General features: G+C 42.5%; 1 long non-coding RNA gene across 1 annotated transcript; it reads right to left on the bottom strand.

Annotated features, from left to right (window-relative positions):
• Nucleotides 1-7,982: 7,982 nt before the first annotated feature.
• On the bottom strand, nt 7,983-20,789 carry LOC149445229 (uncharacterized). Its single transcript, XR_016306431.1, has 3 exons — nt 19,744-20,789; nt 13,057-13,160; nt 7,983-8,135 (listed from the first exon to the last, which is right to left on the bottom strand). It is a non-coding gene; the product is annotated as an uncharacterized LOC149445229 (long non-coding RNA).
• Between the last annotated feature and the right edge of the window lie 1,780 nt (nt 20,790-22,569).

Raw genomic sequence — 22,569 nt, 5'->3', positions numbered from 1 at the left:
ACTTTTTAAAGAGTTTTGAACAGATAAAAGACTTTTTTTTTTACTTTTTTCTGACTTCCGGAACGGATTAATTGGTTTTCAATGCATTCCTATTGGAAACTGCATTTCGGTTTATGAATTTTTCACAATACGAAAAGTCCTGCAGAACGAATTAAATTTGTAAACCGATGTATGCCTGTAAAACTTAACTGGGTGACATTTAGTTTTCTCTTTGAGCTGTGTATCAGAAATATGTTTTTAATCAGATAATTGTTCCTTATTACACCTCATTGCTGCTGATCCCCTGCACACTCTGTGTCGCCACTTCCATTCACTCCAGAGATGGCTGCATCACATTTCTCAGGTTGAGTTTCCTGATGGTGACACCAGTAGACCAAGCCTGTGTAATGTGTGTTGAGAAGGCCACTAGTCTCCATCAGAAGCCCATGTGACAGGGTGACAATGCAGGAGCGCAATTGAGAGACAGGGACAGAGTGTTGTCAGCCTATAACAGGAGGTGCTGGCACAATGGCCCTCATGGCAGAAACACCAGGGAAATTTTTAATGAAAGCTGCAAATTTGAGATTTGAAATGATTTTTGAAATGCCATGAACATGTTAGAGCTGGGATTGTAGTTATTTGGGTTTATGTCTACTTCAATGCACATAGATGGGTATTTTTATTATTATTATACAGGATTTATATAGCTCCAACAGTTTGCTCAGCGCTTTACAATATAACGGGAGACAATATAGCAACAATACAGTTCAATACAAGAGGGATAGGAGGGCCCTGATCCTGGGAGCTTACAATCTAAGAGGGAGGGGAACCATGTGCATCCCACAGAGGCAATTATTTGAATAACAACAATATATTGCCAAGTTAATGTTATCTCAGCAATAGGCTTAGGGTGGTACTAAAGGCAAAATAAAAAATGACAATCTGTCACTACCATTAACAAAGCACTTAACCAGCCATTGTATATATACAGCTGGACGGCTCTATTCATGGGGTGCTTTATGGTCACTGTGTCCATTGCACTCAGCAGATCACAGAACAGGCTACAGTACCAATGAAATGTGCCCTGTACCAAGTGATCACTGTGACTGCATATGTAAACAAAGGCTACATGTTGCAGCCAGCACTTTTTTTCCTCTCACACTGATTGGCTGTGAGAGGAAACAAAATGTTTGCACAGTGATGGCAACAGCTTCTTTTTTTTATGCAGTACATTATCACTGGATTAGCCAGCCAATATCCCTGATCACTAGCCTCCCCTGTCTCACTGTCACTAGACCACTACAGCCAGACACTATCCCCTCCAATCCCAGTGTCACAAAACCAAAACAGCCGGCCGCAGTGTCCCTGATCACCAACATACTAATCACAGTGTTTCTAGACAAGGGCAGCAAGCAGAGATGTTCCTGATTGCCACCACACCAGTCCCCATGTCACCAGACCAGTGTAAGCCAGCACCGGTGTTCCTGATCATGGCCACACAAGTTCCAGTTTCACTAGGTCAGTGTAAGCCAGTAATAGTGTCACTGCCACACCAGCCTCAGTGTAACCAGACCATTTTAAGCCTGCAACCGTGTTCTTGATTACAGTTACACCAGTCCCTTTGTCACCAGACCTGTGGAAGCCAGCAACAGTGCTCCTGATCACAGCCACATGTGTCCCAGTGTCACAGGATCAGTGTAAGCCAGTAACAGAATTCCTGATTGCTGCCACACCAGTACCAGTGCACAAGACCAGTGTAAGCCAGCAACAGTGCTCCAGTTCTCTAGCCACAACACTCCCAGTGTCACCTAACCCATGTAAACCAGCAACAGTGTTCCTGATCACCAGCCACACCAGTGTCAGTCTTGCCAGACCAGTGTAAGCTGGATACAATGTTCCTGATCACTGCCACATCAGTGACAATTATACCAGACCAGTGCAGCCAGAAACAATGTTCCTGATCGCCATCAAACTAGAGTCAATGTCACCAGACCAGTGTAAGCCATCAACAGTGCTTCTGTGTGCCGCTACACAAGGACCAGTGTCACCAGACCAGTGTAAGCCATCAACAGTGCTTCTGATCGCCACCACACAAGGACCAGTGTCACCAGACCAGTGTAAGCCGGCAACAGTGTTTCTGATCACCACCACACAAGGACCAGTGTCACCAGACCAGTGTAAGCTGGCAACAGTGTTTCTGATCACCACCACACAAGGACCAGTGTCACCAGACCAGTGTAAGCTAGAAACAGTGTTTCTGATCACTGCCACACTGGTCACTGTATCACCAGACAAGTGTATGCCAGTAACTGCTGCCACACAGGTCCCAGTGTCACCAATCAAGAGTAAGCCAGCAACAGTATTCCTGATCGGCTCCACACCAGTCCCAGTGTCACCATACTAGTGTCATCAGGCCAGTGCAGCCAGCAACAATGTTCCTGATCATTAGTCAAGCCATTCCCAGTGTCACCAGAACAAGTGCATACTCTACATTGGGTAACAGAATGTTGTTTTTTTTTGGGTGTAACTCTAGGTATGTATTTTCTGTGTGTGAGAAATATCTTCTTGTATTGAGAACTTTGTGTAACAAAATACGTTTTTATTTTCTGCATTTTCCAAAAACTTGTGGCAAAAAATTAAAACTTTAAAAAAATTAACATGGTGCTTATAAAATGACGTGTTCACTCTTCAAAATGTGGTCTTTCTAATGCCCTGGTGCCCTAGGGGTTTCAAAAATGTGAACGATAGGAAATTAGATGCATAATTTATGCTCCTTGAAAGCCTAAGGGTGCTCTATGGATTTTGGGCCTCTCTATGAGGCTAGGCTGTAAAATATGTCTCACTTATGGGGTATCTTTATACTCAGGAGGAGGAGCAGAATGTGCTTTGGGTGGATATATATGCTAAGTATGCCCATATTGTGTGTTAGGAATATCTTAGTGAAAAAAAAAATATTTATTTTTCAAAAACACATAGCAAGAAAATTAATATTTAAAAACTCACAATGCCTATTAAAAATTCTTAGGGTGTTTAATTTCTGAAATGTAGTAATTTTATATGTGTTTCTGTTGTCCAGGTGTTCCATGACCTCTGAACATGTGATAAGTAGTCAGGATACTAAATGCAAACTTTATGGCCCCTTCAATCCTGAAGGTCTCCTTGGATTTTAGGCCCCTTTAGGCAGCTAGCCTCTGAAAAAGTCTCACATATGTGGTACCCCCATATGTGGGAAGAGTAACAGAATGTTTTTTGGGGTGTAATTGTAAGTATGCCTATGCTGTAGGTGAGAAATAGCTTAAAATGAAAACTTTGTGAAAAAAATTAAATTTTATTTAACTTCCTAATTTTCCCCAAAAATTGTGGGAAAAAAATACAACTTAAAAAAACTCTCCAACTATTTGGAGTGTCTACTTTACAAAAATTGGTCATTTTTGGGGTGTTTCTATTTTCCTGACATTTTAGGACCTAATGAGATAGGCAGTCAGTACATCAGGATTGATAAATTTCAAATATATACAGTATACTACAGTTTGTAAACTCTATAACTTTCACACAAACTAAATAATATGCAAATATTTGCTTTATTTTTTAAATGCAGCAATATTTTTTATGGGAAACAGTTTTTCTTTCAAAATGTTTAATCTTATTCGTTTGTGTAGTAAAAAAAACTAGAAAAGCTACAATTTCTGGGGAAATTGTGTGAAGTGTTCTTGCCTCCACCAGTAGTCTACAACTGGAGTGGGCGGAGTAACTGGGTGGAGTGGCTTGAGTAACTGTTGTGTGGTTGGAGTGGATGGAGTAACAAACTGCTCCAACTTGCTCACTTCACTGGCGGTTGCTATCTTCAAACGGTTGTAATTTAAAAATTATAAATCCTACAGCGAAGAGCTTTATATTGTGAGAATCACAAGACCCAGACCTACATGATGCATAGTATGTCTCTGAAATATTAAAAATGAAGGCACAGTCGCAGTTTAGAAATTGCCCTTCAAATTTGAGGTGGCTAGAGTGGAGTTTCAATGAATGTCAATGGGCGGCGTGAGTTGCACACAAATGATCATATTGTGAAAACTATTAGGACTATGGCTTAGCCGTGGACATTTTTAGTGGCAGCAGGGATAGCTGAACGTTTTGATATAAGATTTGTGTAGGTGGGCTTGAAAATGAGGGAGTGATGGCAGTTTAGAAATTATGTCCTGATTTTTCAGCTCACACTCTAGCTTTTGTCAGCTCCCACTCTAGTTTTGAACATTCCGCCATTCATTTCTATGGGACCAATTTCACCACAAAAATGCCGATATTTCATGAACCATTTGGCGAAACGTTCCACAAAGTAATATCACACCAATCGGGAACAATCCGCACATTTCCATATCTTACTGTCTATGTAGTGTGAAAACTGTGGGAGGAGTTAGGGTGGTAAATTTGGCTATAATAATAAGAATATATATGTGAGATAACAGTAAGTGGTCTTGCCATGCAAGAACACTTAATAAAAAACCCTATCTCAACTGATATAAAATTCATTTGGGTACAATGTGGCATGTCCAAGTAATTGTCAATCAAAGTATCACAGTTCTGAAAAAGGAAAAATGGCATGGACAGGAAGGGGGTTTAACATGCCAATCTTCAAGTGGTTCATTGGCATGAAATTGGACAAAAGGCACTATTGGGCTCATTCACACATTAGTTCTGTTGCACTTAGAAACCGAAAAGAGCAAAATGCTGTTGAAACAGCGAAATTGTATTCAGAAGAGCAGAGTTTGACTCAGGAGCTTCCAATTCATGTCATTAAATGATCAGTTTTAAGAAAAGTAAATCAAATGGTATGTATGAATATACAAAGTCTGTGTTTCATCACTTTATATAGTGCCAATCCAAAGAAGTAACAGTGTTTCAGAATATTTGATTGTAAATCCTGTAGTACTGATTGAAATACATTTGGTATACTGTATCTGAAGAATATCTCTAAAAACATACATTGTGTGATGGGCAGCAGAGAATCACATTTCTATTGGGTAATTATGGGCAGCTAGGGACCTCTAGTGGCCAATTGTAATTACAACATATACATAACACTGGATGCTCACATAAGGCATTGTGTTCTGTGAATGTATTTTATTGTTATGCATTGTTCAGTTTTGAAAAGTCCCACTTGAAAAGTGGGAATCATAGGAGCACCCTGTAATAAATATATATTTTTTAAATTATCTAAAATACCAATTTATAAACTCAATAAATACAAGCAACAGTAAAAAGCAAACAAAATAATTTACTTTTTGAGAGAGCGCTGTGGAATAAGTCAGAGCTATAAAAATGTATGATAATTTTAAGTCATTGTGTGGAGACATTAGAGTGTAAGCTCCTCTGGTAGAGAGACAGATGTGGCGATCTCTGTGTTCTTTGTACAGCACTATGGAATATGTCAGAGCTATATGAATAGAGTATATTACAATAATAATAGTGTGTGACTGTGATGGGACATTAGAGTGTAAGCTCCTGTGGTACAGAGACAGATGTGATGGTCTCTGTGTTCTCTGTACAGCACTGCAGAATATGTCAGAGCTATATGAATAGAGTATATTACAATAATAATACTGTATGACTGTGACATTAGAGTGTAAGCTCCTCTGGTGCAGAGACTGATGGGTCTGGCTAAGTGTTCTCTGTACAGTGCTATATAATATGTCAGAGCTATATAAATGTATAATAATAATAATAGTAATAGTATGACTGTGGTGGGACATTAGAGTGTAAGCTCCTTGGGTGCAGAGAGTGATGTGACAGTCTCATTGTTCTCTGTACAACACTGAAGAATATGTCAGAGCTATATAAATATATAAAAAAGCATGAGCAAATGAATGTTGAAACTTCTGCGCTGGAAGATGAGCTCCACAATGTCAGTAACCCCACATGGAGTACTTTTTGGGAATGCAAGCCTTGCTGCCCTCAACGGACCAGGGAAATCCAAAGGAGCTGTGTGCAAAGAAACAAACAGAGGGCACACGGGCCTATTGCATTACCTCCTACAACTGAGATATATTGAATAAAAAGTAGTATACTCACAAAAGAATAAAATCAAAGGCACATTACAAAAAAGACAGCATGGTCCAATCTCCCTAGATGGTGGCTATTGGGGGGCTGTAGGCCTCCAAATGGCTGATGCGTATCAAAGCAGAACCTCAGAGCCAACCATATATAAATATTATATAAATATATAATAATAATAATAATAGTGTGTGTAGCACCCTCCCAGTGTAGTGTTGGCTGCTAGGTAAACTTAGATAGCTCCTCTGTAATCAAAGGAGCAGGGGTTGATTGTTTAGGGCTGCTCAGTGTCTTACAGGCTGCTTCTCTGATTACTTCCCCCTGCATTCTAGATAATTCTAGAATTATACTGGGAGGAAGAACAGCCTGAATACTTATGGAACTCCAGCCAATCCCTGGGGAGGTGTGCCCAGTAGATGGTTGGAGAGACAATAAATAGTCTGAGGCCTGAGGCAGAGGGGAGAGTTTCATTCCAGTCCTGCTGGAGGAGATTCCTGTGCATGGGGCTCTGCCCCTGGGGAAGGAAAGCTAGAAGAAGCCACTAGGAAAACATTGAGGTCTAAGCTAAGCCATAGTTGGGGGGCCAATTTGCAAGCTTAAGCCCTTGAATCAAGTCTGGTCTGGTGAAGCTCACTGGAGAGAGCCAGGAGGAAGTTGGTGGGATACTATGGATCCTGTGGATCAAAGGAGTGCAGTTCATTCCGCAATCCTGTGATCTGTTTTCAGCTAACAGTGGGCTGAAGTCTGCTCTCGGCTGATGCCACTCAGCCAGTCCAGGCTGGGGAAAGATCTCGACTTTAAAGCCGAGATCCACCCCAGAGTCTGGAGCCGCACCTGGCTCAGCCTCTCAGGAAAGCGCTGGGAGCCAGAGCCTGCCTCCACAGCCCAGCGCTCCAGTGAGCACTGGAGGAGCAGAGCACTGACAGTCAGCGCTCTCTGCTTAGAGAGGCTGTGAGAATTGAGCGATCAGTGGCGAGTTCTCACACTTAGAGCCAATGGGGGACCGATACAGCATTGGACCGATGCTGCATCCACCGGGGTAAGTATAAATGAGGGGAAAAAAAGCCCTATTTTTAAGCATTTCTCCAGAATTTCAAATTTATTATACAGTATACTCCTAGAGTAAAAATCTAATAACATATTGTTATTTATGGTATGAAGGTTTGAACATGCATGGCAGACACAGGTTTAGCCGTTGTGATATACAAGTGTTAATTTTGACAACAAATCTTGATTTAGCCGAGTCATAGTCTTTTGACTAAAATGCCATTTTATTTTTAGTCGTATTTTAGTCATCTCAGTTGTTTTATTTTTAGTCGTATTTTAGTCATCTCAATTGTTTTATTTTTAGTCGTATTTTAGTCATCAATTATTATATTTTTAGTCGTATTTTACTCGTCAATTATTATATTTTTAGTCGTATTTTAGTCATCTCAATTTTTTTATTTTTAGTCGTATTTTAGTCGTCAATTATTATATTTTTAGTCGTATTTTAGTCATCTCAATTGTTTTATTTTTATTTGTATTTTAGTCCTCTGAATAGTGTTAATTTCATCAACAAAAATATTTTGGTCAATGAAATTAACACTGCCCTTCGCCTCATCCAAGTTCAACACTCCCTATAAAACCTTAAAAAAGACACCCCTCGACTGTTTCTTTGAGCCAGTGGAAGAGTGAAGAAAATGCTGTGTGCCTGGCTGTGTGCTTCATCTTGGGAAACAAGACTAAGCTCATCAGTAGTTCTTTAGAGGGTGCACTACATGGGTGGCTGTTGGCGGGACATTAGAGCGTAAGCTCCTCTGGTGCAGAGATTGATGTGACAAGCTCAGTGTTCTCTGTACAGCACTACGGAATAGGTCAGAGCTATAGTATATACATGAATAATAATAACAGTATGTGACTGTGGTGAGGACATTATATTGATAAGCAGTGGGAATTTAGGCTGTGACTCGCCTGGTAAAATTTGGGGTTGTCCCTGGTGTGGAGGAAGAATCGGGTATTAATCTTTTTGGGGCTCCAGGGTAGAGGAACGACCTTCCTCTGCAGAGTACCGGACCATGGCTTATCATCGTAGAAACAGCCGAGTTTGTCATAGCAGTTTTTCGCACCTAGAAGGACACAGAGGTGACAATCAGCGCAAAAGGAAAAAACCCTAGCATGTCATAGCTGTCAGTCATGGGGGAGGGGCATAGACACAGGACTCCTCCCATTGATCTTACAGGAATCTGTTAGGATAGACATGTGAAGCTAGACTCCAAGGTTGATGGTAATATTGTAGTCCTTCATGGTGCGTGAGGAACACGGCGAGCACCCTCATCTCTTATTATAAGAAATGTAATGTTGCAGTGTGATGATCTCATTATAGCCAGGAGAGGGCGTTGTGCCAGTCTGAGGTTTACTAACTGCCAAGACAAGGAGCCCCCCCCACCTCCCCGACCCCATCCAAAACCTGAGAAACACAAAACCCAGGAGAAGGAGGAAATGCCAAACCTCCCGGATTTAACAAACTGGCAGGACTGGATGTTCTGTGTAGAAGAAAAGAGATGTCATTGTGTCAGAGAGGAAGACGCACAGAGAGAGAGAGAGGGAGAGAGAGGGGGGGGGAGAGAGAGAGGAGAGAGAGGGGGGAGAGAGAGAGGGGGGGGAGAGGAGAGGGGAGGGAGAGGGAGAGAGAGAGAGAGAGAGAGAGAGAGAGAGAGAGAGAGAGAGAGAGAGAGAGAGAGAGAGAGAGAGAGAAGACACAGATTGTATCGTTTAGGGGCCGATTAACCACGTGCCCTCCAGAGGATATACCCCTCTTCCAGACCAGGCCATTGTTTGCGTTACGGAGCTGTGTTACTTTAACTGACAATTGCGTGGTCATGCAACGCTGCTCCCAAATGAAATTTACCTCCATTTTTTCCCACAAATTGAGCTTTCTTTTGGTGGTATTTGATTACCTGTGTGTTTTTTGTTTTTTGCGCTATAAAAAAAAAGACCAATAATTTTGAAAATACAAAACCAATATTTTTAACTTTTTGCTATTAAACATATCCAGTAAAAAAAAATTAAATAATCAAATTTCTTCATAAATTTAGGCAAAAATGTATTCTGCTACATGTCTTTGCTAAAAAAATCCCAATACGTGTAAATTAATTGATTTATGTGAAAGTTATAGCGTTTACAAATGGCGGTATTTATACTGGGATTCAGGGGCGCACTGACCATTTGTAAACTCAGGCACTGCCCGAGGGCCCGGGGTCAGTAGGGGGCCCCATTAGATGTCCCTGGTACCTTTTTCATAGGCTTTTTTGAGTTTGGGCAAGGACACAGGGGCCCCATGATCCCCTATTGCCCTGGGGCCCCATGAGTTGTCAGTCCGCCCCTGCTGGGATCACATATATATACATGATTTTGCTCACCTGTGCCACCCTGTAGCAGTATTTCTGCTATAGGGCGGTCAGATAACGGTTAAAGCTGAACTCAATGAGAAGTGAATATTATCTAAATACATACCTCATTATTACTTGAATCCTGGTGTGCTTTGTGTATTTCTTCCAGATCTGTGCATTAATCCAGTGGAAGACCTTATATCTATAATAAAGACCTATCACTGCTGCTCTCTGTCCTTGTGCAGGGTGACTGGTCTGATCTCCGCCTCCTCCTATAGTTTTCTACAGGGTGGAGCCTGCTGGGCCACTCCCTTAGCTCTGTTAAAGGTTTATACTACACTGTGATGATGTCACAGTTGTTTTTATAAGATAACAACTAGGTTTGCAAAGGCATTTGGTATGTGAAATGCATTGAAACAGCAATGACAGCAAAAATGACATTTTTTAAAAATTTCAAATTTCCCGCCGGTTCCGGCGCCCGTACGTCCCGACGTCACAGGGACGGGAACACGGAAGCCGGATGCCGGCATTGGCCGGAAGAGATGGCCGGGGACGCTGGAGGGGACACATCACGGGAACGAAGGACAAGGTAAGTGCTGCAGGGACTCCCTGAGCAACGCTGCATGGTAAGCCCGAGTGTAAATCCTGTATCTATACCGCCATTTGTAAATGCTAAAGCTTTCATGTAAACCAATTAATTTACACGTATTAGGATTTTTTCAGCAAAGACATGTAGAAGAATACGTTTTGGCCTAAATTTATGACGAAATTTGATTTGATAACTTTTTTTAATGGGCATGTTTAATAGCAAAAAGTCAAAAATATTGTTTTTTTCTCAAAATTGTCTGTCTTTTTTTTATAGTGCAAAAAATAAAAACCGCACAGGCAATCAAATACCACCGAAAGAAAGCTCAATTTGTGGGAAAAAAAGGATGTAAATTTAATTTGGGTGCAACGTTGCATGACTGTGCAATTTTCAGTAAAAGTATGCAGTGCTGTATCGCAAAAAATGGCCTGGTCAGGAAGGGGGGTATATCCTCAGGAGGGCAAGTGGTTAACCTCCTTGGCGGTTTTCCCGAGTGTAGCTCGGGGTAGAATTTCTATACCAAGAACGGTAACCCCGAGCTACACTCGGGCTTACCATGCAGCGTTCTCTGGGGGTCCCTGCAGCACTTACCTTGTCCTTCGCTCCCACGATGGGTCCCCTGCAGCGTCCCCGTCCATCTCCTCCGGCGGATGCCGGCATCTGGCTTCCGTGTTCCGGTCCCCGTGACGTCAGAACGTTCGGGCGGCAGAACCGGCGGGAAATTTGAAATTTTTAAAAAATGACATTTTTGCTGTCATTGCTTTTTCACTGCATTTCACATACATTTTGTCCCCACTGCTTTGTCCTGTGCCCTGCCTGCATTTTGAATGTTCTTTCTGCCTGGAAACTTAGAAAAGTCCATGGCGGCCAAAAAGCGTCCCTTTACGTCAAAAGCGGTTTTAGAACAGCGATAGTAAATCAGAACCACTTGCAGAATTGAGTGATAATGATTCGTGGGGGAAATTCCTCATCAGACACTGAAAACGATTTTGCGACTTTGCTCAGCGATGTGCGAATTTGCCTCTGTATTTCACATTTCATTGTTTTTGGTTTGATTATATTAATGAATTAAATTTATTATTATTATATTATTATTTTTTATGATTATTTATTAAATTATAATTTATGATTTCGTGTTTCAAGTTTTATCATACCCGGAATGTTTAATAGACTCGGATAGATTTCAGTGAGTTATTCCTAAAAATTACAGCCTACAATTAAAAACTACATATTTCCATGCAAAAAAATGGTACCGCTTTCAGCACAAAATTCCTGACATGATCATACCGCCAGGGAGGTTAAACTGTTACTAAACCCACAACAGTACAATCAGTCTGTATATGCAGTAAAGCATGCTTGTTATACTCACTGTGGAACCTAAGGGGTTAATCAGCCACATTGTGGAAACAGGCCATTTGATCCTGTCTTCACTGCTCCTTCTCTTGTTCAAATGTCCACCTCATGTCTCCTGATAAGACAGACTGAAGCCATTCTGCACATGCTCAGTTTAGAGTTTATTGATAGTTTTTTTTTTTCTTGGGAGAGTGCATGTGCTCATCACAGGGTCAATCAGCACTGTCCAGACAGGAGGTCAGGGGTTCTGCATCCTCCTAGAACAGAAAGAAAACTCCCAAGCAGTGCTCTGGACACTGATAGAAGTCACAAGACTGTTCTAACTGCTGATGAGAAAAGATAGGTATTTAGCAGTTTTTATTTACTAAAGTAATTGCATTTTCATGTTGTGTGTACTGTGGGAGACCAGATATAGTGAATGCAGGGTCTGGGGAGACCAGATATAGTGAATGCGGGGTCCGGGGAGACCAGATATACTGAATGCAGTGTCCTAAGAGACCAGATATAGTGAATGCAGGGTCTGGGGAGACCAGATATAGTGAATGCAGGGTCTGGGGAGACCAGATATAGTGAATGCAGGATCCGGGGAGACCGGATATAGTGAATGCAGGGTCCAGGGAGACCAGATATAATGAATGCAGGGTCCGGGGAGACCAGATATAGTGAATGCAGGATCCGGGGAGACCGGATATAGTGAATGCAGGATCCAGGGAGACCAGATATAGTGAATGCAGGGTCTGGGGAGACCAGATATAGTGAATGCAGGATCCGGGGAGACCAGATATAGTGAATGCAGGGTCTGGGGAGACCAGATATAGTGAATGCAGGGTCCGGGGAGACCAGATATAGTGAATGTAGGGTCCTGGGAGACCAGATATAGTGAATGCAAATCCAGGAACTTAGGTGCAGGGATGGTGGGAACCGTTCATAATGGGCACAGCAGGTGTGCAGACCTGGGGACTCAGCACAGGGATGGTGGGAACCCTTCATAATGGGCACATCAGGTGGGCAGACCCAGGAACTCAGTACAAGGATGGTGGGAACCCCTTTTAATGGGCACAGCAGATGTACAGACCTGGGAACTCTGGTGCAGGGATGGTGGGAACCCCTGATAATGGTCACAGCAGGTGTACAGACCTGGGAACTCTGGTGCAGGGATGGTGGGGACCCCTGATAATGGGCACAGCAGGTGTACAAATCCAGGAACTCGGGTGCAGGGATGGTGGGAACCCTTCATAATGTGCACATCAGGTGGGCAGACCCAGGAACTCAGTACAAGGATGGTGGAAACCCCTTATAATGGGCACAGCAGATGTACAGACCTGGGAACTCTGGTGCAGGGATGGTGGGGACCCCTGATAATGGGCACAGCAGGTGTACAGACCTGGGAACTCTAGTGCAGGGATGGTGGGGACCCCTGATAATGGGCACAGCAGGTGTACAAATCCAGGAACTCGGGTGCAGGGATGGTGGGAACCCTTCATAATGGGCACAGCAGGTGGGCAGACCCAGGAACTCAGTACAAGGATGGTGGGAACCCCTTACAATGGGCACAGCAGATGTACAGACCTGGGAATTCTGGTGCAGGGATGGTGGGGACCCCTGATAATGGGCACAGCAGGTGTACAAACCTGGGAAATCTGCTGCAGGGATGGTGGGAACCCCTGATGATGGTCACAGCAGGTGTACAGAACAGGGAACTTAGAGCAGGTTTATTACCTTCTACAGTCTCCATTGACAACCAACACATGATCAGCATTGTAGGAATTTTAGACAGGAACATATTGTACAAGGATCTGTAATTCTCTCTCACGTTTGGATTTCTGAAAAGAAAAAAGGAAGCATGCTTATACATCCAGATAGAAGCCTTTCTCTATACATTGTAATATGAAGTCATCAGAGCAGCTGAATAGACATTTATTGTACATATATGAGAGCTGTATAACCTGTTGAGCAATGTAAGTCTGTTTGGCCAGTCCTGTCATCCAGGCAGCCGTGCTGGACAGCAGCATTAACCACCTGCCTACAGGGCACTTCTACCCCCTTCCTGCCCAGGCCAATTTCCAGCTTTCAGCGCTGTTGCACTTTGACAATTGCGCGGTCATGCAACACTGTACCCATATGAAATTTTTATCATTTTTTTGTGACAGATAGAGCTTTCTTTTGGTGGTATTTAATCACCTCTGGGTTTTTTATTTTTTCTTAAACGAACCAAAAACGACTGAAAATTTTGAAAAAAAAATGTTTTTCTTAGTTTTTGTTATAAAATTTTGTAAATAAGTGATTGTTCTCCTTCACTGATGTGCGCTAATGAGGCTACAGTGATGGGCACTGATAGGCTGCACTGATGGACACTGATAGGTGGCACTGATGGACATTGACAGGCATCACTGATGGGCACTGATAGGCGGCACTGACGGGCAGCATTGAAAAGCAGCTCAGATGGGCACTGATATGTGGCACTGATGTGCACTGGTAGGCACTGATATGTGGCATTGATGTGGCACTGATGGGCACTGGCACGTGGCATGGATGAGCACTGAGAGCTGGCACTGATGGACACTGACAGGTGGCATGGATGAGCACTGACAGCTGGCACTGATGGACACTGACAGGTTGCATGGATGAGCACTGAGAGCTGGCACTGATGGACACTGACAGGTTGCATGGATGAGCACTGAGAGCTGGCACTGATGGACACTGACAGGTGGCAGTGATGGACACTGACAGGTGGCACTGATGGACACTGACAAGTGTCACTTCTGGGGCCACACTGATCATCAGGGCACACTCATCATCAGTGCTCTGATGATCAGTGTACATGTCCCCTCCGAGGAATGCCGATTACTGGCTCTCCTCTCCTCTGTCAGCGTGACAGCTCGTGGGGAGAGAAATGCCGATAACCAGCATTTCCTTGTTTACATATGATCAGCTGTGATTGGATACAGCTGATCACATGACCGAGCTGACATCTTCGGCTCTGTTGATCGGTGATCCGCTGTGTCCGAGGAACACAGCGCACCGCCGATCGCCGCTCTGTGCGCTCCTGGAGCCGCGCATGCGCGGTTAGAATGGGAGGATGTCATATGACGTCCTCTCAGAACGAGAGAACCGCCTTGCGTCTGTCATTTTGCTATATGGCGGGCGGGAGGTGGTTAAGGTACACTGGAACTCCTATAGAAAAATGCTAAACGTGGCAAAAACACATGTAATGCCCCGTACACACGATAAGAAAATCGTGTGAAAAATTTTGTGGAACCACTGATCGGACGATTTTCACTTTGTTGATGAGCGGAAAGATATTGTGAACGAAAAAATCCGGTTGAACAACAGTGAAAAATGTTGTCGTTTTGCATATGAATGACCGATTTTCTATGCGTTGGTATGACGGTCGTACGGAAAAAATCTATCAAGCGCTATCACGCATGAGCGGAAACAGAAGATGACTCGGATGATTATATCCAAGAAATCTTCGTAAACATGAAAAATCCAAATGTTAAAAGTAGATTGGCCTAATGAGATCATAAAACCAGAATTGTGCAGATTACACTGTTCAACAAATTTTTATTTTTTGCCAGTTTTGGAAACAAAAGGATCCATTTCTTAATGAATTTCACATTCTGCGTTCAAATATAACAATGAAATTTGTCCATTGGCTCTAGTTTTTCTGTAAACGGAAAGTTTTCTACTATAGGCGTAATGACTACATAATGCACAATAATTATATAGATAGATGTCTTTCCACAAATATAAAGCAAGTGATATTGACTACATAACAAAGCCTAAATGGCATAATATATTGCATAGGATTACCAAGAAAAATTATAGCCATAAGCTAAGTTGAATCATTTTAATACTTAGGATTCTCACTAGTTTTGTCTTCAGTTTGTGTCGGTTTTGCTTCTCTTGGCTTTTCTCTTGTATTCGAGGAAAGGGCTATCTCTTACAACTGCACGTGACTACACGCTTCAGGTTCTTCCTCACTTGACTCAACCACGAAGGATTCTGGTGCTTTAGGAATTGGTAGCCCCTCTCCATGAGGAACTGGACGTATTGCCGATGGAATATTTGGATAGTGCACAGATAACTTTTTCTTCTTATTTAGCCCTTTTACAATTGGAGGCACCATACAAAAGTAACAATTACTAACATGATCTGTTGGCTCTCTCCAAATCATTGGCACAGCGAAAGGCATAGATGCCTTTTTTCCATTCAACCATTGCTCCAGTGCCGTCCCACAAGAATTGCAGCATATATGTGGTGCCCAGCTCTTGTCCTGGTCTCCTATCTTGCAGCCAAAATACAAGTTGTAGGCTTTCTTAATCATTCCTGTTATCCTCCTTTTTTGTGAGATAAAAGTTATTTCACCGCAGATATAGCAGAAATTATCTGCTTTATTCACACAAGTTCGAGGCATTACTGAGTAGCCTATATAAGCATAAAACGAAATGTAAAGACGCTGTCGAACTACAATCAGCTACAGATACTGCAGCTTTTATGCAGTGAAGTGATGCAATTAAAGGCTAATATTGCATCATCTCAGTATACATGCAATTTTCTATTGGTCACCAGTATCAATTGCGCAATATGCAGCTGAAGTTGCATCATAATTTTGAATGGCTTACGTCATTAGATGGGTGAATATATCATGGAAACTAGAGCCAATCAACATTTTTTAGGGCCATTTTCGTTTTCAGCACCCCAAAATTATGTAAGATTAGCTAATTTTATGCCCAAAACTTTTTACCTGTTGAAAAGTGTTATATTTATGTATATAGGTGATGTGATAAACGATCTTATACTCATTGCTGGTAATTGTATATATCGCTCGTTCTGGCCGGAAGGGGCGTGGCTACAAGGTCACACGCACACCGCATCACTTCCACTTGTACGGAAGACGTCAACACTACATATTGCCTGACAAACAATTTTTTTAGATTGGTTAATGCAGGCCACAATTTCCACCAATGAACGAACGCCTCTCGGCCGTTAGATGACCGATCGGTCGATTTTCTAATCGTGTATTCCCACCTTAAATGTGGTACCACATTTAGCTGCGTTTACCCGCGTTTAGCACTTGGACATTCATTCATTTGATTGGCCACAGTACTTTCCATTGACATGAATAAAGGGTCAAGCGCTAAGCGTGGCTGGCATTTAGGCGCATTTACAATCGTTTATATGCATTTGTACGTGTTTTTGCTGCATATGACTTTTTTGGCCAAAACATTCCTCTCCTGAACGCGATTCAGCACCTGTGTAAGGTGAGTGTGCACCGCCTGGAAGGAAAAGAGCACCTTTCTAAGGTGAGTGTGCATAACCTGGAAGGAAAAGAGCACCTGTCTAAGATGAGTACTTACTGCCTGGAAGGAAAAGAGCACATGTCTAAGGTGAGTGTGCACCGCCTGGAAGGAAAAGAGTACATGTCTAAGGTGAGTGTGCACCGCCTGGAAGGAATAGAGCACATGTGTAAGGTGAGTGTGCACCGCCTGGAAGGAAAAGAGCACCTATCTAAGGTGAGTGTGCACCGCCTGGAAGGAAAAGAGCTCCTGTCTAAGGTGAGTGTGCACCGCCTGGAAGGAAAAGAGTACCAGTCTAAGGTGAGTGTGCACCGCCTGGAAGGAAAAGAGCTCCTGTCTAAGGTGAGTGTGTACCACCTGGAAGGAAAAGAGCACCAGTCTAAGGTTAGTGTGCACCGCCTGGAAAGAAAAGAGCACCTGTCTAAGGTGAGTGTGCACCGCCTGGAAGGAAAAGAGTACATGTCTAAGGTGAGTATGCATAGCCTAGAAGGAAAAGAGCACCTGTCTAAGGTGAGTGTGCACCACCTGGAAGGAAAAGAGCACCTTTCTAAGGTGAGTGTGTATAACCTGGAAGGAAAAGAGTACCTGTCTAAGGTGAGTACTTACTGCCTGAAAAGAAAAGAACACCTGTCTAAGATGAGTACTTACTGCCTGGAAGGAAAAGAGCACCTGTCAAAGATGAGTTCTTACTGCCTGGAAGGAAAAGAGCACCTGTCTAAGGTTAGTGTGCACCGCCTGGAAGGAAAAGAGCACCTGTGTAAGGTGAGTGTGCACCGCCTGGAAGGAAAAGAGCACCTGTGTAAGGTGAGTGTGCACCGCCTGGAAGGAAAAGAGCACCTGTCTAAGGTGAGTGTGCACCGCCTGGAAGGAAAAGAGCACCAGTCTAAGGTGAGTGTGCACAACCTGGAAGGAAAAGATTACATGTCTAAGGTGAGTGTGCACCGCCTGGAAGGAAAAGAGCACCTGTCTAAGGTGAGTGTGCATAACCTGGAAGGAAAAGAGCACCTGTCTAAGGTGAGTGTGCATAACCTGGAAGGAAAAGAGCACCTGTCTAAGGTTAGTGTGCACCGCCTGGCAGGAAAAGAGCACCTGTGTAAGGTGAGTGTGCACCGCCTGGAAGGAAAAGAGCACCTGTCTAAGGTGAATATGCACCGCCTGAAAGGAAAAGAGCACCTGTCTAAGGTGAGTATGCATAACCTGGAAGGAATAGAGCACCTGTGTAAGGTGAATGTGCATAACCTGGAAGGTGTGCACCACCTGGAAGGAAAAGAGCACCTGTCTAAGGTGAGTGTGCACCACCTGGAAGGAAAAGAGCACCTGTCTATTCTACCTACCTGCCTGCTTTTCTTGACTCTTAATATTGTACATACAATGCTGCAATTTTTCAGGTGAATTATTTATTGAGAGAAGAGGTAATGAATGAACAGCAATATGCGTTCTCCGTAGATGAACACCGTGACAGCGTATCTATTAGTCCTACACACACCAAAGCTGTAAGCAGACAAGACAAATATTTGCTGTCACCGGATATAAAAGTAATCTCGGGGATGTTATATTTGTTTTCCGCACTGATAGCAAAGGTATATTACATTACAGCAACTAAAGCAATGTGATATGCATTGTATGTACCGACAGCCCTTACCTAAACCCTGTTTTCACTTTTGTTCCGTCCCAGTGCTGCATATCTCCTGCAGCCTCTTTGCAGCCACTTTCTCTCTACATGCAGTGTAGTGAGGGCTACACAGTATTTCTCAGGGTTGGTTTCCCGATGGTTAGAAAAGTCAACTATGTCTGCATAATGTGCTTTGAATCGGCCACTTGCAGTCTCCATCAGACATGGTGTGACAGGGTGACAACGCAGGAACACATTAGGGGGAAAGAGACAAAGCGTTGTCACCCTATAACAGGGAGTGCCCAAATGAGGACCTCCATGGCAGGATCACCAAAGATGCTTAGGTGTCAAACTGGTGGCCCTCCAGCTGTTGCAGAACTACAAGTCCCATGAGGCATTGCAAGGCTGACAAGTACAAGCATGACTCCCATGGGCAGAAGCATGATGGGACTTGTAGTTCTGCAGCAGCTGGAGGACCATCAGTATGACAGCCCTGTGCCTAGCACACTCCAGTGCAATTCTTTGGTGTAAACTGAACACATAAACAGCAATAGTTATTGCTGCGTCCTTGTGTTGACTTTGCATTGATCAGCTCAGCTCGGCGTACTAGATGTGAATAAGCCCTCAGTGGGTTTTGATGAGGGGCATAGCCTATGAGATATAATGAAATGTTTTATGCCTTTTTTCCCCTGATTATTGCTTGGCATCAGGATTGGAACTGATTCACTAAAAGAGGAATATAGATTGTTAACTTTGTAAAGGGAGCTTAGTACATAAGGTGAAGCTGTGCTAACACAATCAGTTATGGAGGATTTAAAAAACAGTTTTTTTTTTCTTGCCCATGACTAAGCCCTGGTTCACGTTGGATCAGACTTTGATATCGCGTGACTTCATTCAAATTTGCATATATTCAAATTCGCATGTCAGTATGACTTGGTAAACATCTGTGCAACTTCATACACAGATATCTATACAAGTTGTACCTGAAATTGCAAAAAGTAGTGTGGGAACTACTTTCAAAATCAGTGTGACTCCGAAGGAGTCGGAGATGCATCTATTTGAACGGTTCCATTGTGAATAGTAGGGTGCAACATATCATGCGATTTGAAACTGTCAAATCGCAGGACAAGTCGCACGGGTGTGAACGAGGGCTAAATGATTAATGTGAACACAGCTTGACCCTATTTACTAAGCTCAGCCAACATGCTTTTTGGTAATTCACTTCATTATGACCTTCCTAATATTCTTCTCTCCTTTACTGCTCCCCCATGTAACCGTGTTATCTCTGTACTGCTCCATCATTACATATGGTCATTAAACCTGAACATGAACAGATATTATTATTAGCACCGTGTCGGAGATCTGTAGAGAGCCGTCGTGTCTTCCTCTAAGGAACGCTTTCTGATGGCTTAATTCCTCTATTTATAGATGCTATAATTTAGGAAAATTATGAAATCTGATAAAAATATGTTTTATGAAACGGTAATGGCTCACCTGTATGGTGGGAAGATCTGCTCACCAAATCTGATAGCGTGGATCTGGTCACTGAGTAGAAGAAAATGGATCTGACGACTAGGAGGTAGAGGGTTGATATGATGGAGTGGATCAAGCTGTTGAACTTTCGAGGATGGATCTGGTAGAACCTGGTCAATGAGTTTTTCAAGTAGATCTGGTAGAGTAGGTCTAGTCACAGATTCTTAGTGGTGGACCTTGCAGAGTAGATTTAGTCACTAAGCCATCAAAGTAGATCTGGTAGAGTAGGTCAAGTCACAGATTCTTAGTGGTGGACCTGGAAGAGTAGAGTTAGTCACTAAGCCTTCAAAGTAGATCTGGTAGAGTAGATCTAGTCACAGATTCTTAGTGGTAGACCTTGCAGAGTAGATTTAGTCACAAAGCCTTCAAAGTAGATCTGGTAGAGTAGATCTAGTCACAGATTCTTAGTGGTGGAGCTTGCAGAGTAGATTTAGTCACAAAGCCTTCAAAGTAGATCTGGTAGAGTAGGTCTAGTCACAGATTCTTAGTGGTGGACCTTGCAGAGTAGATTTAGTCACAAAGCCTTCAAAGTAGATCTGGTAGAGTAGATCTAGTCACAGATTCTTAGTGGTTGACCTGGCAGAGTAGAGTTAGTCACTAAGCCTTCAAAGTAGATCTGGTAGAGTAGATCTAGTCACAGAGGTTTACATGTAGACCTGGTAGAGTGGGCTCTGCTGTTTAGTCTTTCAGGTAGATCTGGCAAAATCTTTGAGGTAGATCTGGTGGTTCCAGCCTTAGAGAGTAGATCTGATCTCTCCACAATCCGACGGAAGAAAAAGAATAGAAAGAACAGGAATATTATATAAATACATCTGAAGAGGAAATGTCAACATTACATCCGGAGTTCCAGGCAGTCATTCTGGTTTTGTGCATTGGCATTAGTTATTAGTGAGGAGGATCAAAGGAGAATTAATGGGGTCTGCGAAACCCCCAATGACAGTATTATCCCATCTGTGTCCAACAGGGGGTGGCGGCCCCTCTGTCCATGGCTGGACAGGCTTGGTACTCAGTTCTAAACTCCCCAGAATTTAGACATACAATTATATTTACACAACTTCAAAGCAAACTGTCAAAAGGAGCTTCACAGCTGCCTAATCCCCAATGGCAGCCAAGATCTACATAGTCATTAAATGAAGAGAGATCTGTAAACAACATTATTTAACCCTTCCCAGAACAGCTATTACATTTGAGAGAAGAGTGAGTTTCACTCAATGTAATTCCATGAAGATTGTCATATGCCTGAGCCTCTATTGGTCACTATGGCACTGGCATTGGGCAGTTGAATGGTGAGGTGTACTTAAAGTGCAACTAAACCTATTGATTTAACTGCTTCCCAAAACAGTTACATTCCAGGCATGCCATGAATGATAACTGTCACAGTTGCTTGTGCTCTCAACTGAACTGTCAAGCCATCGAATGCCTGGTGTCATAACTGATCACACGTGCAGCACCAAGGCAACTGCAGGTCAAACAGAGACCAAGATGGCAGCCTCCTTGGTTGTAAAGAATAGGAAGGTTTACTTCTACTTTAAGTTGGCCATACAGTATAAAGTAGAATGTTGTGTTTTAACAAATGAGTTTTCAAAATGTTCATTCAATTTTCCATGATCATTTTGACATGACATGATAAGGAAAATCAAAGAAGGATGGAAACTTTTTCCCGAACAAACAAAATTCTAAAATTGACTACTCACCAGTAGAATTTAGTTGGAAGATTCTCATGAAAAGGCATACAACAAGCAAAACAATTCATAGAATTGTGAGGTAACAGTCACAAATCAACAAAAGAAGAGAGAAAAGGTCCATCGATGAAAATATGAAAATATCAGCTAGCATTATCAGACATCTGAGTAGATCTATTGGAAATGAAAGGATCCCACACTGCTTCAAAAAGGGGGACAAGATTAGCATGCATAGCAGTGAGGTACTCCATTCTTCTAATCTCAGTGACAACCTCAATCAATTCCGGCCGTATAGGAGGCAACGTAGAAAGCCAATGCATGGGAATGTAAAGCTGAGTTCTTGTGAGCTACTATGTGTATTTTTTGGTGTGAAAAATTAATAATTCAAATATAAACACCCCTGTAAATAGCGTGCTATTAAGTTTTCAAACATAAATATATACTGTATACTAAATATATATAAATATATATTATTATTTATTACATATATATATATATATATATATATATACTAAATATTTAATGGGGAGGGGCTCTGACATCACGACGCTTAAAGGAAAAGATACAGCAAGTATAAGCAGTGTGGATAACACACAGAGGATCAGTTAAAATTGTACCAAAAAGCTGTTTTATGATGTTTGCCATGTAAATGCACTATAATACGTTTAAATAAATACATTTTAAAGGAGATAAGCCACTATGTTATATTCTTTGATTGCATGACATCTACATTCATGGAGCAACAAGCCAAAAAGGAGTGAAGAGACCCCCTTGAGGAGAGAGGGATAACTCCATCCATCCATCCATCCAACTCCAGGAAGAAAGATTTATAAGAAACAGCGAAACCCCCTGTTGGAAAAAGGGAATACTCCATCCATCCATCTGGGATAGGGATACTTAAATCCATATATTTCCAAGTCCAAGTAAAGGGACACAAGCTGTTTATGACCTCACTTAACGGTTTGGTCATATAAATCAGGTGAGCGCACACTGGTGAAGGAGCACCAGTGTTAAAGTTTTTGTGGACTTTTTTATGTTGCACTAGAGGAAGACATGTAAAAAGAGCACGGATTGTGTTTTAATATAAGCACGCAGTTTTTGAAGG

Source organism: Staurois parvus, unplaced genomic scaffold, assembly GCF_062004578.1.
Source record: "Staurois parvus isolate SC_StPar_1 unplaced genomic scaffold, SC_StPar_1.0 ptg000737l, whole genome shotgun sequence".
Taxonomy (NCBI): Eukaryota; Metazoa; Chordata; class Amphibia; order Anura; family Ranidae; genus Staurois; species Staurois parvus.
Note: the sequence above shows the minus strand (reverse complement) of the source record. Positions and strands in the feature narration are given on the sequence as shown.